The following is a 5,000-nucleotide window of genomic DNA, read 5'->3' as shown; positions in this document are numbered from 1 at the left end:
TACAGTTTCCAATACATCAAATACAATAAATACAATAAATACATTAAATACATTTGTGCCTTTGCCCAAAAAAGGTTGGGAAACACTGGACTAGAGAATAGAATCCGAGTTTTCTGGCGTTTGTGGGAGACGAGGAGCTGGAGGAAAAGCCATGCAGGGAAAAGGGGGAAAAATAGAAATAGAAATTGACATACAACACATAAGAACATTTTTAAACCACCCCAGTCCTGATATACAGTCAAAATACAGTCAAATAATTTTATTTCTTTGATTGGCACCTCCGGGCTTCCCCCATGCAGTCTCCTTTTTCCTTTTCTAAAGGGGACAAAGCAATGGGTGGAAAACTCAATTTCTAGTTAATAAGAAAATTATTCCAGAGAAAATGAGAAATCGAGGGAAGAGAATTGGGGTCCAACTTAGGGGAAAATGTATTTTTGCTTTTAGAAAAGGATTAATATTCAGACGGAAAAGGAAATGCCAACTTGCTGACCTCAATCTGGGAATAGGGATGCAAGGGAGGGGGTGGGGGGAAGTCAAGGACTAGGGTTAGAAAATAAGATTTTTGGGAACTGTCAGGGCTGCCGCCCAGTCCCAGCTCACATAGGACCAAGTCCGCCAGCGTTCAGTTTCCAAGAGTCTTTATTGGATTACAGGTTCCATTTCCAAACCGCAATGTGCAGCCCTACTTCTTCTGGGTCAGAACGACGAAGACCCGTCTGAGTCTCCGCCTCCGGCGCACCAGCTGAATACCCTAGCCTTGCTCCACCTCCTGCGCCTTTCCTTCCGTCTCTGGGTCCTCCTGCCCCCCTGGGTCTCTCCCTTCCGACTCTCTTCTGACGCGGACCCCCCTGACCCTTCCGCCTCCTTGCGGCGGGCTTTGGGACCCGGCTCACTCTCTGGGCTGCTGACTGCGCCAGCTTCCGCGACGTTTGAACTTGGCGCGCGCGCGCCCAACTCTCCGCTTTCCTCTCGATCGTTTCCTCGCTCCCCGAGGTGGGCGTGACTCCTCCCGACTCATGCCCTCCCTCCTTCGGAAAGTCTCCGGAGCCCGATATCTGGTCCCCTTTCTCCCCGCTGCTCCCGGCTGGGAACGTGGGTCCCGATCTCCAACTGCTGCTTTCTGACCCCTCTCTGGACCCTTCTTCCTGGGGTGTCCCCCTGCTCTCCCCCCTTGCTCTGGCTGCTGGCGCTCCCTTCTGGGAATCCTCGGACTCGCTAGACAGGCTCGGCGATCTCGGGTCGTCATCCCCACTCATCCTTCCTTCGTATTCCTCCCCCTCGCTCTCTGTCTCCTCCCTTCTCTGCCTCTCTGCTCCTGAACCCCTGACACATGCGCAGACGGGATCCTCCCAGGGTCCTGGGCGCAAGCCATGCTTGATATTCACACAGCTCCCATGGGGGGCATGGGCAGTGTTGTAAATAAAAACATGCCCTTCTTCCGTTACGGGGTATCCAAGAGTCCTTACATACCGTATTTTTCGCTCTAGAACACGCACGTGGTTTTTAAAGGAGGAAAACGAGAAAAAAAGAGATTCCGAACGAAACGGCGGGTGTATGATGTTGGTGGTTCGTGCTGTGGCCACGGACATGCGATCTGACGGTGCGTTTGGGAAAATCCTGAGGATCCATGGGGATCCGTGCTAAAGTGGCCGGGGCGCTGGGGGAGCGAACGGGAAGCAAGAGAAGGAGAACGATGCCTCACACACACAGAGACACACACAGAGTATCACTCCTAAAGTCGCAGGGGGGCGCAGGGGCGCTGGGAGAGTGAACGGGAAGCAGGAGGAGGAGAACGATCCCTCTCACACACACAGACACACGGAGTATCACTCCTAAAGTCGCAGGAGAGCGCTGGGGCGCTGGGAGAGTGAAGGGGAAGCAAGAGGAGAACGATGCCTCACACACACAGAGACACACACAGAGTATCACTCCTAAAGTCGCAGGGGAGCGCAGGGGCGCTGGGAGAGTGAAGGGGAATCAAGAGGAGAACGATGTCTCACACACACACAGACACACACAGAGTATCACTCCTAAAGTCGCAGGAGAGCGCAGGGGCGCTGGGAGAGTGAAGGGGAAGCAAGAGGAGAACGATGCCTCACACACACAGAGACACACACAGAGTATCACTCCTAAAGTCGCAGGGGAGCGCAGGGGCGCTGGGAGAGTGAAGGGGAAGCAAGAGAAGGAGAACGATGCCTCACACACACAGAGACACACACAGAGTATCACTCCTAAAGTCGCAGGGGAGCGCAGGGGCGCTGGGAGAGTGAAGGGGAAGCAAGAGAAGGAGAACGATGCCTCACACACACAGAGACACACACAGAGTATCACTCCTAAAGTCGCAGGGGAGCGCAGGGGCGCTGGGAGAGTGAAGGGGAAGCAAGAGGAGAACGATGCCACACACACACAGAGACACACACAGAGTATCACTCCTAAAGTCGCAGGAGAGCGCAGGGGCGCTGGGAGAGTGAAGGGGAAGCAAGAGGAGAACGATGTCTCACACACACACAGAGACACACACAGAGTATCACTCCTAAAGTCGCAGGAGAGCGCTGGGGCGCTGGGAGAGTGAAGGGGAAGCAAGAGGAGAACGATGCCTCACACACACAGAGACACACACAGAGTATCACTCCTAAAGTCGCAGGGGAGCGCAGGGGCGCTGGGAGAGTGAAGGGGAAGCAAGAGAAGGAGAACGATGCCTCACACACACACAGAGACACACACAGAGTATCACTCCTAAAGTCGCAGGGGAGCGCAGGGGCGCTGGGAGAGTGAAGGGGAAGCAAGAGGAGAACGATGTCTCACACACACACAGAGACACACACAGAGTATCACTCCTAAAGTCGCAGGGGAGCGCAGGGGCGCTGGGAGAGTGAAGGGGAAGCAAGAGAAGGAGAACGATCCCTCTCACACACACAGACACACGGAGTATCACTCCTAAAGTCGCAGGAGAGCGCTGGGGCGCTGGGAGAGTGAACGGGAAGGAGGAGGAGAACGATGTCTCACACACACACAGAGACACACACAGAGTATCACTCCTAAAGTCGCTTTGCTGCTACTTAGCACAGTGTTTCCCAACCTTTTTTGGGCAAAGGCACACGTGTTTCATGGAAAAAACCTCGAGGCACACCACCATTACAGCCCCGTGACGTCAGCGCGCAGCGCCACGCCGGGAGGGACGCACGAAAGTGTTTCAATTTTCCCCCCTCCCCCTTGCCTTCCTTCTGTGCCAACCGCCAAAAAGCCAAGACTTGAGGGCAGCAGGTCGACACGGAAGAAGCTCCTACCTAAGGACAGGTGCGGCGGCCGTGTCCTCTTCTGCCACACTTGGCAGCCCTGCCTCGCGGTCGTGACTCCCGCCCTGATTTCTCCCCGCAGGTCGAGCGGCACAGGCAACCCCAATGTGTCCAGCCCAGACACAAGCCCCGCTTCCCCACTCGAGATCCTGAAGGCGACCAAGTGCTCCGGACTCCCGAGCAGGGTGGGAAAGAGGACTCGCATCTGGTAGCCTCCGGGCTCCTCGCCTGCTCGAGGGATGGCATTGCAGGCAAGCTGCCGGCCGCCGCCATCGCCGCCCCCTCCTGCGAGTGGACCTGCCCGGAGTGGTGGGCCGGGGGAGGCTCGCTCTCTGTGGGGATGTGGCCCCGCTTCCTCCTGCCCAGGGCTGAGCTCCTTACCCGCGATCTCGGTCTCGCGCACGCGGATCCCACTTATTCCGAAGCTCGCGCCACTAGCCGGGGCTCTCACACCGTGCCAGGGCGAGGCGGCGCGGCCCACTGAGGTCATCGCGGCTCGCCGCCGCCCTCGACTTCCCTGTTCCCTCCCCTCCCTCGGGTGGCCGTGGTTACCGAGGACTGCAAGCTGCTCGGGCGAGCGTGGGGCATTAAGTGGGAGAAGGGAAATTAAAATTAAAACTCGCCTGAAGGCCGCCTCTCCGGATATGAAGCTATCTTCCGAATTTTTCAATTTTTCCCGCGGCACACCAGGCAACATCTCGCGGCACACTAGTGTGCCGCGGAACAGTGGTTGGGAAACACTGACTTAGCAGCTCACTGGAGAAGAGAGGGACATAGAGCACGGGGTTGTTTTAAGGCAACTGTCAGAGCTGCTTGAAGATCCTAGCTCACAGAGGATCACGCTAGCCAGCGATCATTAAGTAAAAGTCTTTATTGAATTACAGTCTCCATTCTCACGCTGCTGCGCGCAACTCTACGTCTAGTAGCTAGGTCGGCGAAGCTCCGTCTGAGTCTCCGCCCCGTGTGCACCAACTTAATATCCTAGCCCTGCTCCACCTTTTCCGCCTGACTGTCCTCCTCTGGGTCCCTCTACCCCCCGGGGTCTCTTCCTTCCGGGATTCTTCTGACGCTGACCCCCCGGACCCTCCTGTCTCCTTGCGCCGGGCTTTAGGACCTGGCTCCCTTTCCGGGCTGCTTACTGCGCCACCTTCCTCTGCATTTGAACTTGGCGCGCGCGCCCAACCTTCCACTTTCCGCTTAACCGTTTCTTCGCTCCCCGATGGAGGTGTGGCCACTCCTGACTCATGCCCTCCCTCCTGTGGTGAGCTGCCAGCGCTTCCCCCCTGGCTCCTTTCCTCTTCCCTGCTTCCTGGCGGTGACGCTGGTCCCGATTTCCAGCTGCTCCCCCCTGAGTCCCCTCTGGCTCTATCTTCCTGGGGTGCCCCCCTAGACTCCCCCCTTGCTCTGACCACTGGTGCTCCTTTCTGTGAATCTTCCAATTCACTGGAAAGACTCGGAGATCTCGGGTCGTCGTCATCACTCATCTTTTCTTCTGCCTCCTCCCCTTCGCTCTCTGTTTCCTCCCTTGCCCTCGCCTCTGCTCCTGAACCCCTGACAGTTCTGTTCTGGTTTTTTCAGAAGAGCTGCCTCGGAGGCTAGTGGTTGGCCAAGGTAGAGAAAAAGAACAGAAAAAAGCTGTATTTTCTTCTGTCTTTTCTTCCCAGATCGGCTGTTCTGCATCTGGCACAACTGGACTGGCCAAGG

At 56.4% G+C, this 5,000-nt stretch overlaps 2 long non-coding RNA genes across 2 annotated transcripts; one reads left to right on the top strand and one right to left on the bottom strand.

Moving 5' to 3' along the window:
* Positions 1-1,679: 1,679 nt before the first annotated feature.
* LOC310697943 lies at positions 1,680-2,464 on the bottom strand. The gene is made up of 3 exons (XR_014521261.1): positions 2,417-2,464; positions 2,001-2,129; positions 1,680-1,931 (listed from the first exon to the last, which is right to left on the bottom strand). It is a non-coding gene; the product is annotated as an uncharacterized lncRNA (long non-coding RNA).
* Positions 1,998-2,987, top strand: LOC310697944. Its single transcript, XR_014521262.1, has 3 exons — positions 1,998-2,065; positions 2,171-2,467; positions 2,674-2,987. It is a non-coding gene; the product is annotated as an uncharacterized lncRNA (long non-coding RNA).
* The last annotated feature ends 2,013 nt before the right edge of the window (positions 2,988-5,000 follow it).

The sequence above is a fragment of the Podarcis liolepis genome (assembly GCF_965112155.1).
Source record: "Podarcis liolepis genome assembly, chromosome: Z".
Classification (NCBI taxonomy): domain Eukaryota; kingdom Metazoa; phylum Chordata; class Lepidosauria; order Squamata; family Lacertidae; genus Podarcis; species Podarcis liolepis.
This window is presented reverse-complemented; position numbering and strand designations above follow the sequence as displayed.